This window comes from Macrotis lagotis, chromosome 1 (genome assembly GCF_037893015.1).
Source record: "Macrotis lagotis isolate mMagLag1 chromosome 1, bilby.v1.9.chrom.fasta, whole genome shotgun sequence".
Classification (NCBI taxonomy): domain Eukaryota; kingdom Metazoa; phylum Chordata; class Mammalia; order Peramelemorphia; family Peramelidae; genus Macrotis; species Macrotis lagotis.
The window spans coordinates 556,987,292-557,003,069 of NC_133658.1; the positions used below are offsets into that span (position 1 = coordinate 556,987,292).

At 36.9% G+C, this 15,778-nt stretch overlaps 1 long non-coding RNA gene across 2 annotated transcripts in view; it reads left to right on the forward strand.

The window, feature by feature from the left end:
* The window catches only part of LOC141521313 (uncharacterized), a 65,574-nt gene extending 58,214 nt beyond the window's left edge, over positions 1 to 7,360 (forward strand). For both annotated transcript variants that reach the window (XR_012477895.1, XR_012477896.1), the window contains one exon: positions 7,162 to 7,360. This is a non-coding gene — a long non-coding RNA (uncharacterized LOC141521313). The remainder of the gene's footprint in view (positions 1 to 7,161) is intronic.
* Positions 7,361 to 15,778: the final 8,418 nt, after the last annotated feature.

Here is a 15,778-nt window from a genome sequence, read left to right on the forward strand (position 1 = left end):
ATCTCTTTTGCTGAACTATTAGTACAATTTTCATATCTTTCTTCTCTAGTTTTTGCCTCTCCCCATTCATTTTTTTTTTTGCAAGACCATGGGGTTAAGTGTCATGCACTTAGGTGATTATTAAGTGTCTTTGGTCAGATTTGAACTCAGGTACTCCTGACTCCAGGGCTGGTGCTCTGTCCACTGCACCACCTAGCCACCCCCTTCCTTTAACTTTTGTAGGAATTTTTGTTGGATACTTGACCAAGTCTTGTTGATCTTATGAAATTCTTCTTGTCTTCTATGTTTGTTTCTTGAACTTGCTTGTCATCATAATAGCTTTTTAATGGTCTTTTTCCCTTCTTAGTTCATTCTTCCAGTATATTTCTTAACTTTGGATTTTATTTTAGTGCTTAGCTCTGTACATTTCTTGAGATTGAGAGATGGGGTTAGAATTCTAAACTCTTACATCCTCATACCATTTTCACAGGTCTGGCTGAGGAACCTAAAAGCTTTGTGGTCCAGAATAGTGTAATCTAGCGCTGTCTCTTAATTCCACTCCTGGTCTGAGTTATGCAAGTTCCTGACCCAGGTTTGAGTCTATTGGCTTATTTCTAATTGAAAGTTTTTGCAGACTGTTGTTTGACTCAATCACTATTGTACAAATGGGAGACTCTCCTGGTTCAGAGAAACTGAACTGTTGATTTGTCCTTTGACCTGGGGAGCTGTGCTCTGCTCCTGGTATTAAGTCTATACAGGTTCCATTTGCTACAGTCAATTCTCTTTACTACTTCTCTCCACTCTGGATTTGTGGTTCGGTACTATATGGTGCCAAATGGTACCATTCCTGTGCTGAGTACATTGTATTATTTGGGGATCCCCTGGGATTTCTTTCTGGTACCCATCTTGGCCCTTTCTCAGTCCCTAGATGACGAAACATGCTATATACATATATATATATGCATATAAATATATATATATATTCATATTCACTGTGGTACTGTGGTCTCTTATCAGTTCCCATCCTCAGTGTCTGTAGACCTCTCTCAATATCCCTAAGTTTTACTGAACTGGAAAAATGACTCCTTTTTTACTTTCCCCATCAGAATTGCTTGATGTGGGAGAGCTACTCTAATATTTCCTCGCAGTATGCCATCTTGAATTTGTTCCCTCAAAGGCTCTTTATTAATTATAATTATTGCTGTAGTCAAAAAAGGATATAATTAATATTTCTGCTTTTCTGAGTTTTGACTTTTTATGTCCAAGACATGATCAATTTTTTAAAGTCTGAGGTATATCTATATTCCTTTCTACCTCAATTCAATAAGTGCCAGAGATATATCTCTTTTTCTAAAATTGTATTTAAATCATTAATTTCTTTCTTGTTTATCTTTTTGTTGTTGTTTAGACTGACCAAGTTCTGAAGGTCACATTAAAGTCGCCAATTATTATAATTTTACTTTCTATTGCTCACCGTAATTTGATTCACTTTCCTTCAAGTATTTAGTATACCATTCAGTACATATATACATTTAGTAATTGATTTTATTTCATTGTCAATGGTGACTTTAAATATAATGTAATTTCCTGACTTATTTCTCTTAAACATGTCCATTTTTATTGTTCATCAGAGATTATGATTGCCAGACCTGCTTTTTTTTGGATTCTTATAAGGCATAATGAATTCTGCTCCAATTTCTCATTTTAACCCTTTGAAAAACTTCATATTTCAACTGTGTTTCTAGTCAACAACATATTGTTGCATTCCACTTTTTAACCCATAATTTGATTCCATCTTTATTCTTGAATTCACATTAATATTAATATTTATTCATAATCAGTCATATTCATCATTATGATCATTAGTTGCATTTTCTCTTCCAACATATATTATACTTTTTCTTCCATTTATCTTACACAGAATAAGAAGTTGATAATTTTTTAAAATGTGATCAATACTAGTTATCTATGACTAAAGAACTCTGATTCCCTTCTTCTGCCTCTCTTTTATTCACCTTATATCCAGATTCTTTTATACTTTTGTGATTTCTTTTCAGTACCCCTATTTATGTTCCACCCTCTAAAGTTGAAGTAGATTTAGTTTGTCATTTCCTTCCTTATTTTATCTTCTTAAGAAAACCTTCCCTGTCTCTCTTTGACCCCATCTACTTACTATTAAATTTAATGTATTTCTACATGAAACTCTTTGTAAGTTTGACTCATATTGTTTGGTTCAGATAAAAGAGAAGTTCATAAGATATCTTTTTTTCTCCCACCTCCATTTTCGTGTAATCTTGAATAACCCATTTATAAGAATTATTATAAGAATTATTTCCTCCCTCTCATCTCCATTTCTTCCTTAGATTATTCCTTTTTCTGTTTCTTTTTTATCTATTTCTAAAACCAAAATAAAACAAAATAATCCACTGGAAAAATCAACAACAAGAATTATTAAGCACCTATTATGTCCCAGGTACTATGCTATGTACTGAGAATGCAAAAAAGAGGGGGAAGCTCACATTTAATGGGGAAACAATATATAAATAACTACGGACAAACAAGGTATATATTCAGGCTAAATAAGAGTGGGAAGTAACTAAGATTAAGGAGGACTAGGAAAAGTTTTTTACAGAAAGTAGGACTTTAGATGCAGGGAAGCCAGGAAGCAAAAATGAGAAGAGGCAGAGTTCTGAGTACAGAGGACAAGTAAGGCCCCATGAGTCAGGAATTGGAGTGATGATACCTGTACTAATGGAGGGGAGTAAAATGTCTTCTAGTCTTCCAGAAAAACTTGAAGAGTAAACCAAATAAAGTGCTTTCTATTTGCTTCTGTAGGTAATAGGGAGCTGTTTGGAATATATTGAATCAGAGGAGAGGGGATGTGGTCAAATCTGTAATTTAGGGAGATCATGTGAAAGTGGAAGACTGAACTAATGTGGGCATAGGGAGGAAGGGGAAGAATATGAGTCAGGGAGACCAATCATCAGACTATTACAATAGTCCAATTATGAGGCAATGAGGACCAGTATCAGGAATGGTGCAATGTTGGAGGAGAGAAGGGGTCATAAATGAGAGATGCTATAAAGGAGAATCAACAGGATTTGGAGAGGGGTAGTGAAAGACATTGAAGAATCAAGGATGCCACTTAGGTTGTAAATTTGACTGACTGGGAGGATGATAGAATCTACCTTAGTAGTAGGGAAGTTACAAAGAAGGAGGTGACAGGACAGAAGACAATGAGTTAAATTTAGAATGTGTTGAGTTTAAGATGTCTATGAGCTATCCAGTTCAAGATGTCCAATAGGCCGCTGGAGATATAAGACCAGAGGTCAGGATTGTATAAGTAGGTCTGGGAATCATCTGTACAAACATAATTGAATCCATGGTAGTTGATAAGATCACCAACTCAAATAGTATAGAGATAGCAAAAAGTCTGAAGAGAGTCTTGAGGGATATCTACAGCTAGCATATTTGATATAGAGGAAAAGCAAGCAAAGGAGACTGAGTAATGGTCAGAAGGATAACCTGAAGAAGGTGGTGTGATAAAAATCCAGAGAGAAGAGAGTACTTAGAAGAGGAGGATGCTCAACAGTGTCAGAGTTTGCAGAGAGGTCAAAAAGAATGAGAATTAAGAAAAGACAATTAGCAATTAATAAATCAAAAAAAAAAGAAATTAAGAAATCAGAATTGAACCCATGATTTTACTGGGAAGACACTTCAGATGAATAAAATAAAATAAAATAATAAAATAATTATAATAAAATAATGAATAAAAAATACAAGTCAGCACTTCCTCTGGACTTTTTCTCTTAAAGAGTTTCTTAGAGCATTGAAAGTTAAAGTGACTTGCCCAGGAAAGATATGGCAGAGATAGAACTTAAATCTATGTCTTCCTGGTTTTAAGACCAGCTTTCTGCTACACTAATTCTTGGGAGTCTTAACAATTCTTAAATTATCTCTTCTCAGCTACCTTTCTAGGTCCATTGTTTTAAATAGTAAATATCTCACGTGTTCTTGTAATTTTTAATTAATTGCTAATTAGTTTTTATTAAGTTTGACTTTATTATAAAATTTCTTGTTGCCTCACATAATCATCTATTTCTGTTTATTCCATTCTATTTTTTTCAAGGATGCTACATCTTGGGGAAGGTCTCCACCTTATGTTGGAAGTTTTCTTTTTTTTCCCCTTAATAGTTCTACTTATATCATTTCTCTATCCAGTCTTGGATTCTTGTTGACAAGGTGTCATGCTCTGCTTCTTTTTGTTGTGGAGTCGATATTTGGGGGGCGGTTACCCCTTGGATTTCTGATAGCCCCAAATATTTCTCCATTGTTGTTAGCTTTCTTTATTTTTATTCCTAGTCTCATTTCTGGATTGAGACTTTGTGCTCGGGGGGGAAAAAAAAGAAAGGAAAAAGATAAATGTTGGGGCAGCTAGGTGGCGCAGTGTATAGAGCAGAGGCCCTGGAGTCAGGAAGACTTGAGTTCAAATTCTACCCCAGATACATATTACCTAGATGTGTGACCTTGGGCAAGCCACTTAACCCCATTGCCCTGCCAAAAAAAAAAAGAAAAGAAAAGAAACAAGACATTGTGCTCAGGCCTCCCCTCCCACATTTCTGTTTGATTCTATATTCTTTGTAACCTGGATGTTCTTGTTGCTGTTCTAGGAGAGTCTTGGGGGATATCTACAGGGATTAGGCCTTTTGCTATAATCCCTTGTTGGTATCCCAATAAAGGGGTTGGTTCCAGTCTGTCTCTATCTTCTTGCAAAATTTCCAACTGGGATTTAGATCCATTCTCTGCTACAGTTCTGGCAGGTCCCAAATGATGTCAGAGATTACACTGGTATCAAGGTTCTTGGTACCCTCTCTGCCTAACCCCCACCCACCCCATAAACACCAAGTGATTAAGCTGGTCCTCTTTTGCTGGGGATCTGAGTGCTCTGAGATTCCCACTGTCAGGTCCTCTGTCCTTGCAATAATCTACTGTGAAATGACTCTGTAACCCTCCCAACCTCACCCCCATACACACACTCACTCACACACAGATACACACACACACACACTCACAAACACACACACATGCACTCATTCACACACATACATAACACACAAACACACACGCGTGCCTGTACACACACACACACACACACACACACACACACACATACACACACCTGCTCCAACAGACCAAGTCCATAAATCTTGATGGCTTTAGGGCCTGACTTCTTGTTCCCCATGTCCTCCATTCAAATCACCCTTGGGCTTCACGCCTAATTTAATGGAACTTTTGTGAGTTTCCATTTCCCTTAGAGTCTTCTCCAAACTTCTGGAAGAAGAAGCCAATTCAATTTTTCTCTTTGGTCTTCTTGATCATTACTCCAATAGAGACCTTTTAAGATGTTTGGTGGGATGTTTGTGGGAGGCATAGGCTGCTACAGGATCTATCATTTTACCACATTAACCAGAAGGATTTTTCAAATCTTATTCTATAACTTTTTCCTATTTCTTATGCTGAACAGCTAACTAATCTTTTGTATTTTACTTTAAAAAGTTATAGAAAGGGGCAGCTAGGTTGCATAGTGGATAGAGCACTGGCCCTGGAGTCAGGAGTACCTGGGTTCAAATCCAGCCTCAGACAGTTAATAATTACCTAGCTGTGTGGCCTTGGGCAAGCCACTTAACCCCATTGCCTTGCAAAAAAACTAAAAAAAAAGTTATAGAAAAAACTTTAAGTTTATAAAAGCTAACATTTACCTATTTAATGTTTGTAAGCACTTTACAAATCATCTTATTTCATCCTTACAACAATCTTGTGAAAAAAGGTGCTATTATAATCTTCATGGTACAAAAAAGGGAAACTGAGGTTAAGAGAAGTTAAGTGATTAAGTGACTTGCTCAAGGTCCCATAACTAGTATTAAACCCAGGTCTTCCCTACTTCAATTGCATGATGCTATCCACTTCTCTTTCTGGGGACAGGCCCACCTCTAAACGAATTACCGTTATTTATTGTCCACTGTTCATCTGATGACTGCTGTTGGAAATAAACACATAGGATATAATAAACCTTTACAGTGCTGCCCTCAAAAATTCATGACAGCAAATGTCACAGCTTTTTCATTAGAAGCATTTTCCTCTCAAAGGAGATTATAATTAGCTACAGAGAAAATAATCCATTTTCCCAGCTAAACATGAGCCTGTCACTACAATCTGATGCATTAAAACTGATGACTTTTTTCAGTGATCTCACTCATCTCTCAGACCTTCAAGCTTGAAAACCAAAGCTCATAACCAATGCAAAAATGTTTTTCTTGAAGGTAGCTTAGGTGGCACAGTGGATAGAGCACCAACCCTGTAGTCTAGAGGACCTGAATTCAAATCCAGATTCAGACACCTAATAATTACCTAGTTGTGTGACCTTGGGCAAGTCACTTAACCCCACTACCTTGCAAAAAAAATCAACTTAAAAATTCTTTCTTCTATATCAGTACCAAGTCAGACTATGAGTCTTATATTTAAAAAGGCATTATTGTCATTCAAACTGGATAAGAACAAAAACACTGATGCACACACACTATGTGTGCAGTGTTGGAGACTTTAGCATGAAAAACAGTGATAGAAGTGACACAGATTACTAAAGGTTCTGTTCTCATACAGTGAAACCACAGGTCTTAGATATATTATTGGATTAATGTACTGGGATTTCCAAAGGTATCATCACAACTTAACCGGACATGGGGCTTATTCATATCTTTCAAAGAAGGCACCACTACAAGTCAGATGGAGTTCTGCCTTCAATATAATGTGGACTAGATTCATATTAAGCTGATGTATGACAAGCCAATAAAATGGATGTATTTAGTTATCCAGGAGGCCTCTCTCATTAAGTCTGATATTTATAGCCTTAGCTTGGATGCTCCAACACCTCCTCCTGTGAAACATATAACAGGAATGTCAGATTTTCCCTTATGGTATTAGGTAAGTCATTTATTTTCCAATGTTACATAAAGGGGAAAAAATCTGGCTTAAGTCCCAGGCTCCAAGTGCATTCTGATTGGCTACTCAGCAACCAATAAAAATTTCACCCTGAGTATCCAGAGTCAGAGCAGAAATACCGAAGTCTACGGTCATTTGTAACTTGGGGCTCCAAGTACTCACTGAGTGCCAACAATTTTCTAGGGACAGCACAGACAGCAGAGGTCGACATGGGACTTGGCCAACTTAGAATTTGAAGAACAGCTAATTATCCTAATGATAATGAGAAAAGGGCAATCAAATCAAACTATGGCACAAGAGAGGAACAGGCAGCTAACTGGTTTGCTTCCAAGAGGTACTGCATAACCCTGCCCTTGTTTGAATAAATAACAGACTGCTTTCACTCTGCATCTTCATGGGCAATATTTCATATGGCTCAAGCAGTGGACTGTCACAGGAGTAAGTACCTCTAATTCTTAGAACTCCTAGATCCACATCTATAGGTTTTTATGCCCAATTTCAAGACTCGCTCTAAAGATCACTTCATTCATGCAAGCGAAAGATTTTCCTCAATCCTCCAGTGGTTATTGGTTCCCACATACCAAGAAATAACTTGGCATTGATCTCATATGTGTTATATTTATTTTTCCATGTGCATTCCCCTCCCCCTATCCTATGAAAGTATAAGATCCACAAGGGAAGTTTTTAATTTTTTTTCTTTTTATCTCAAATATCTAGTGTAGTTCCTGGCATTCAATAGATATTCAATAATGTTGATATACTTGAATTGTCAAATTTCTAGCCACACCAATTCAGTCACACTAGTGAGAATGATGGTATAAGAATTATGCAGCCATTCAACTCATCAGGCATTTATTAAATACTTATTATGTATCACCACTGTCCTAGGAACTATAAATACAAAGAAAAATCCAGCATGCTGGACCTGGAGTCAGAGGATGGGGGTGGGGTGGGGGTTAAATATTGCCTTCGATTTCTAAAACTGATTTTAGATTTTACCTAGTTGTGTGACCTTGGGCAGATCACTCAGTTTGCCCAGGTCCACAATTTCCTCTTCCAGAAAACTATGGACAGCTAGATGACACAGTGGGTAGAGAGCCAGAGGAAGACTCATCCTCCTCAGTTCAAATCTGGCCTCAGATATTTATTAGCTGTGTGACCCTGGGCAAATCAATTAAGCCTGTTTGCCTCAATTTCTTCACTAAATGAGCTGAAGAAGGAAATAGCAAAACTTCTCTAGGATCTTTGCCAAGAAAACCCCAAATGGGTCAAAAAGAGTCAGACATGAATGAAATGATTGAACAAAAAAAAGAAAAAAAGAACAACTGGGGGGTGGGATGGGGAGGTGAAGTGTATTGAACTAGGTGACTAGAGTTCCCTTCTAGCCCATGTATCTAAAAAAAATAAATCCCTGCCTTCAGAGCATTCATTGTTCTTTTAAAATCAGAAATGTTCTAAATATGGGTTAATAGTAATATCCTCTTTGACTAAATTGAGAAATGGAGGATATGACTTGCATAACAGTGACATGACTTGACCAAGGACCATAGAATCAACCAGAGGTAGAATCAGAAATATAGATGCCTGATCAATATTTTACTCACTTGGTTTCCTTACAGTGATATCCAGTTTATTTGAGGTGAACATAATCTTTAGTTTAAAAATAAAATGTTCAATTCTCATGCATGCAGAGTTCAGGTAATTTTGAGTCCTGTATTGTGATCAATACTATGGCTGACGTCTCCAAAAAATTTTCCTTCTACTGATTTGTGCTCTACTACCATATCAAATAAAGTCATCAGTCTGTTATTCTTCATTCTTATCTTTTCAGTCTACTTGAGTGCAGCAGAATCAGACATAACTGAATGATGTAGCTGCTCCTTATAATTTGCTATGGCCATTTGACAAGGTTCTGCCACATATATTCCTTCCTCTGCTCATTAGGCAATTTTTAAATACAATGTCATAGTCGGACCTACAGAGATTTTCGCTCATGCTTAATTCTGCACTAGTTGGAAAAATTCAGCCTGCTTCCTAAGCTGATGAAACAAAGGAACTCTTTTAGGCACTAGTGATTACACTGTTATGGAGATGTTCTGACCTTAAATTTCCCCTAAGGGCATCTAGGTGGTACAATAATTAGAGATTGAGCTCTGAGTCAGAAGATCTGAATTCAAATTTGACTTCAGAGACATATTCTCTTTGTGACATTGGGCAAGTCACTCAATTTCTGTCTGCCTTAGTTTTCTCAACTGTAAATGGAGCTAATAATAGCACCTACCTCCCAAAGTATGGAATCTTTCATTTTTTTATTATAAAGATTTTATTTATTTTGAGTTTTACAATTTTTCTCCTAATCTTACTTCCCTCCCCCTATCCCCCACAGAAAGTAATTTGTCAGTCTTCATGTTGTTTCCATGGTATGCATTGATCCAAATTGAATGTGATGAGAGAGAAATCATATCCTTAAGGAAGAAACATAAAGTATAAGAGATAGCAAGATCAGACAACAAGATATCAGTTTTTTTCCCTAAATTAAAGGTAATAGCCCTTGTTCTTTGTTCAAACTCCACAGTTCTTTCTCTGGATACAGATGGTATTCTCCATTTGTAGAAAGCCCCAAATTGTCCCTGATTGTTGCACTGATGGAATACGTGAGCCCATCAAGGTTGATCATCACCCCCATGCTGCTGTTAGGGTGTACAGTGTTTTTCTGGGAACCTTTCATTGTTAAGCTAAAGATTATGTTCACCTCAAATAACCTAGAGTCAACTAAGTAAAATATTGATCAAGGGTCTAGATCTCTGTTTCTACTTCTTATTGATTCTATGTTCTTTGGTCAAGTCAAAACACTGCCATATGTCCTTTCTGTCTCAATAATATTTATAAAGCATTGAACACAGTGGTTGTTACATAGATGGCATTTAACCCTGCTTATCTATAGGAATCTAGTGGATAGAGCCCTGGATTTGGAGTCAAGACCTTAATTCAAATCCTGCCTCAGTTTCTTACTAGCAGTGTGATCTTGGGCAAATAACCCCATCAGTCCAGTTTCCTCATCTGTAAAATGGGGATAATATAGCAATAACTCTCACAAGGTTGTTGTGAGGATAAAATGAAATGTCATATGTGAAGTAATATATATATATGCAAATCTTATATTGCTAGAGAAATGCTATTTTTATTATTATTATTATTATTATTATTATCATCATCATCATCTAGTAAAGATCCCTCCTTTTTCAGATGAAAAAACAAAAACCTCATGGTTTCACAGGTAATATAGGTAGTCACCCAGGATTACAGTCCGCTGACTCTACTTCATTAGCTTTCCGCATTGACGCCTTATCCCCGAAGAGAGCAGAATCTTGACATTGCTTTGTTTGTTGGCCAGTCAGCCAAAAACATAGACGTGCTAATGAGGAGATAGGTTTTGCATTCTGTCTTTCTCATGTTGCCTTAGCTCATTCCCGGAATCCATGATCTTCTGACGCCCCGTCTGTCTCCTGGAGACAAAGCTACAAGAGGTTTGCAGTCAGCTCACGTCTCTGGTGTGTGCCCTCGTTGGTTCCCCTGAGTCTTTCAGGATTGATTGTTTAATATCTAACAATAATGTAAACACAACTCAATCCATCCAGCTCCCCGCCACCAGAGTAATCTTTCCCCATAACCTCTTTCATGGTGCCATTGCCCTCCTTAAAACCTAGAATGGCTTCTAGAAGAGAAAGCCTCAACTCGAAGCCAAGTCCGATTTTTCACAATCTGGCTTTCCCAAGCTATCTAGGATTATCTCCCCAACTCTACCATCTGCCTTATTGATGGTGACATCCTCACTGCTCCCCAAACATGCCAAGCTTTTTTTTGTTCCCAAACCAAATCTTGCCCTTCAAGAACCAGCTCCCCCATGAAACCCCCCCTCCTTCTGTTCCAGTCCACTCTACTCTTCCTGTCTCAGAACAATTACTATGTGTATCACATTATCTGCATTTGTTTGTTTCAGCACCTTTTCCTCTTTTTTTATTGTTTTATTTTTTATGTCTTATTTTACCAAGGTGTTTGTAGGTCCTGTAGTACAGACAAAATGGAGGCTCATGTGCAAAACCTTGACTTAAGAAAACCTGGGTTTGAATCGACCTCAGAACTTATTAGCCATGTCACAACTTCTCTAAGCTTCAATGAATTAATTTCATTAAAATCTAAATACCTCCTCAGGAATAGAAATGCTTTCTTTCATTCATTACATTTGTATACCCAGAAACTAATTCAGTATCTAGCATACAGAAGGTACTTAATAAATGCTGATGATTAACCTGTAAAATATGGGTAATTATATTTTGAGTGCTTACCTCAAAGTTATAGTTAGGATTAAATGAGATAACATATTAATAACAAATAATAATAGCACTTATAAAGTATTTCATAAATATTATTTTATTTGATTTTCATAATAGCCCTGGGAGGTTGGTGCTATTATTATCTTCACTTTATAATTGAGGAAATTATGCGGCAAAGAGAGATTAAGTGGCTAGTCCAAGGTCATCTGAAGCCACTCAGCTCTTTCTAACTCTAGTCCTGGTTAAAATAAAGGTAAAATGAAGCACAAAGTTCTGAGTATGATCCAGGTAGCAGTGAAGTGCAAATTTACCAATTAATAGGATCTCAGCTTCTTCAGCAAAGCTAAGAATGAATGAGGGGGACAATTCCCTTCTTTAGTTCTGGAAAGAGCAGAACTTCGTAGTCTGAGAAAAAGTTGTGATTGGTTCAAAGAACTTGACAATGAATGGTGAAATGGATATGATTGGTTATTGAGCTGAGGCAAGGAGTGCAATATGATTGGTTGGAAACTGAAAATGAGGGACTAATCATAAACCCTTCTTTTCCTCTTGGGACCAAGAAATATTCATTGTTTGAGTCCACCAGCAAGGTTAGAGATAGTAGACCAGCCTTCAGTGGATAACAACCCAGACATCTATAAAGGATGACTTGGCGGTGAAAAGAATCTAGACCAGACTCCCTGGTGTCCATCAGCATGCCTCAAGGATGACAGATTTTCTTGAGGCAAGAACAGAACAATGGAGGAGGACTGGATTTTTTTTTTAACGTAACTCAATACAGGCCAGATGAATTCTCAACTAAGTTTAGAGACAAAGAACCAGAACTTAGGCAGGAACAGGATAAGATCAATTGACCGTAAATAGGTTCAACTAGAAAAAGAACAATGTAAAGATTATATTAGATTGTCTTCTGTTGAGGGGAGGGGAGAGGGAAGAGAGGGAGGGGGAAAATTGTGAAATTCAAAACTTTGCAAAAAATTGATTGGTAGAAACTACCATTGTATGTAATTGGAAAACAAATAAAATATTCATATAATTAAAAAACAACAACAGAATAAAGTTGATTTATTTCAACTGTATCCACTGGGTCATTTATAAATCATGTATTTTTATTATGTTGCTTCTATCAGGCTGTCTACTAGGGTTGCTAATTCATTTCAATAAACATTTAATATCTCAGTTTCTGCCCTCAAGAAGCTTATGATAGAGTGCAGGTTGGGAAGAATTGCAAACAAATAAGTAAGCTATAAGTGGAAAGGTACTAAGTCTAGACAAAGTCCTATGAGAAATTTGAGCAGAGTGACACTTCTTTCAGCTTAAAAGTATCAGGAATGGGAGGTAATACCTGATTTGAGCTTTTAATGAAAGAAGAAGTTTAATAGTTTGAGGAATGGGACACATGAATTCCAAGTGTGGGGACAATGTGACAAATATATGGGGAAGGGAGAAGGTGGAGCTTATGAATGAAGCTGAGGAGCAACATAGCCTGGCTGGGAAACAGTGTATGCAAGGGAGAATAGTATTTAATAAGGTCCGAAAAGAATTGTAACAAGTTTGTCCTCACTCACAAACCACTAAGAATAGTTTGGACTTCATATTGGGTTGGAGCTCCAATTAAGTCCCTCAAAACGTGGTACAGCAGAGAGGGGAGAAGCTCTGCATGGGATGTGAAATGCATATGGTCCTTGGTGACTTACTCTCTTTTTTTTTTTAAGTTTTTGCAAGGCAATGGGGTTAAGTGGCTTGCCCACAGCCACACAGCTAGGTAATTATTAAGTGTCTGAGGTCGAATTTGAACTCAGGTCCTCCTGACTCCAGAGCCGGTGCTCTATCCACTGCGCCACCTGGCTGCCCGACTTACTCTCTTTTTAAAAAAGAAAATGTATTTTTTTATTCTGAACTTAAAATTCTTAAAGAGTTTATGCATACATAAATAGGAATAAATATTAACAGAAAACAAAAAGACTTATATGAAACTTACTCTATTTAATACCACTTGCTTAAAAAAAGTACATAAAGAATTCCGCATATTGGGACAGATAGATGGCACAGTGGATAGTGCACCAACCTTGGAATCAGGAGGTCCTGAGTTCAAATTCGACCTCAGACACTTAATAATTATCTAGCTGTGTGATCTAGGGCAAGCCACTTAGCCCCATTGCCTTGCAAAAAACAAAAAGAATTCCACATGTTACTCTCAAAACTATTCTGCTCATTTTAACTTCCTTCTAAACATCCTTTATGACCTTTTATTTTTTTGTATTGTAATCATAATTCTAATTAAAAATAAATAAAACCCAGTACAAGACAAATCCATGCAGTGATTATGTCCAAAAACATGTAAGTATGACTCTGCACTTTAAATTCATCACCTCTTTGTCAGTAGGTAACAATAAGTCCTCCAGAGACATGATTGACCATTGCACTCCTGGACTTCATTACAGTATCCAGAAGCTCAGCTTCAAGAACGCACCATCCCTGAGTCTTTTACTTTCTAAGATCCCACTGCCCCTTCCCTACTTTGAGTAGAGGGTCAGAGAGCTACCATATTTCCCCATATATAAAATGTTCCCAGGTACAAGACACACCTTAATTTTGGGGCCCAAAATTTGAAAAAAAAATTGTATTACATAAAGTTATTGAACTCAAGTTTTATTCATCATGAAAATCAAGGATCTTCTGCTCATAGCTTTCAGGCATCTTTTGGGCAAGTCTTGTGTGTGCACATCCATTTCATGAACCTGAAGCACTAGTTGTGTCCTCCTTTGAAATCAGTCACTTCTTGTTCATCAACAGTTCTTCTTGCCTCATCTTCGTGAAAATAGGAATTCCAGTAGCCCTTTGCTCTTCAATTCCCTCTCTCATTCAGCCCATTTGGCTGACTTGCCTCTTATAATCTTCTCCGGGGCATTTTCAGTTGCATTTCTTCTTCCTGCAGCTAGTCTCAGATTGTTTTCTCAGTTGGAGGAAGACCAAACTGACATTCACTAGCAGGATTTCCATTCACTTTTGCAAACTGGATCACTTTGAACTTGAATTCAGCACTGGACAAAAATCTTTTCTGAGCCATTTCTGGGCAGAAATAACACAGCAAAATGCAAACTAATATACAGGTAACAGATGTGAAACAATGAGAGCAAAGACAACAAGCCTGTCAAAGCAGGAAATGCAAGTAAAAAAAATCTACAACCACTGTATAAGATGTTCCCAGTTTTTAGACCCCCAGTTTTTCAAACAAGGGCATATTCTGAATTCTGAAGGCCATACAAATGTAACTTTCTGATTATTTCCCATCAAGTTTCAGTCATCTGGATTTCCTCTATTCTCTCCCTGCTCTTTTTATCTTCTCCTCCTACCCTTTCCAGAGGATTCCCCTATTAGACTGTGAACTTCTTGATTGCCTTTCTTTGTAAGGCAATATTTAGCATAGTATATGGTTCAAAGTAAGCGCTTAGTATTTACTATTAACTAAAGTTGTTTCTCTTTTTTAATATTGTACCTGTGTAAATTATTTTATTTCTTCATACCATACTCTGCCTCAGTTCATTATTCCCAGTATTTTACAAATTATCTCTTTTCTTAGGGTGCAATAAAATTTCATTATATTCACACATAATTTATTCATCTATAAACTTTTAATTCCCTCTTCAAGATCAGAAAATTTTGTTTTGCTTATAATTATTCCCTTCCTGGTATCCCTCTGCCCTGACTCTCCACCCTTCCTGTTTCCTTGTTGAGAATAATATATTGCTACACCAAACTCTGTGTGTGTGTGTGTGTGTGTGTGTGTGTGTGTGTGTAACTCTTCTTTGTCAGGTTCAGATAAGAGTGAGATTCATCTGATACCTGTCTTCCCATCCTTTCACCATGTTTATATAATTTTTTTCTCATTAACTTCAAATATGCAAAATAGCAACTTCCACACCATTCTTTCTCCTTTCTATACTGTTATTCCTTTTACTCTCTCTTCAAACCCCAAGAATAAAACCAATCTGCTACCCCATATTTGTTTTTTGTTATTTAACTCCCTCAATAACTTTTGAAGATAATATTGTGAGAAAAGATGTATTTCTTCTCCCTCTACTAAAATGTTGGTACTAAATCAGCACATAGCTCCCTTCTAAATTCCTCAAATAAATCTACCTTTCCAGACTTCTGTTTCCTACTCAACTCTGTTCTTTTTTTAGAGATGTTTAATAAAAGTTTTCTATTCCATTCCCCCACCCCCAGAAAATTTTACTTAGTTTCCCAAATTATATCATTTTTGTTGGTAAGTAAAAAACTTTCTATCTTTTAGAATATTTTATTCCAAGATTCCTTCTTCTTCTCGTGGGAGCCTAATTCTAGGTTCTTGGTCTTTGAACTGATTTTTTCTGAATGTTTGCTGTATTTTTTTTTATTTTTTTTTTTAGACTTTTCAAGGCAATGGGGTAAAGTGGCTTGCCCAAGGCCACACGGCTCAGTAA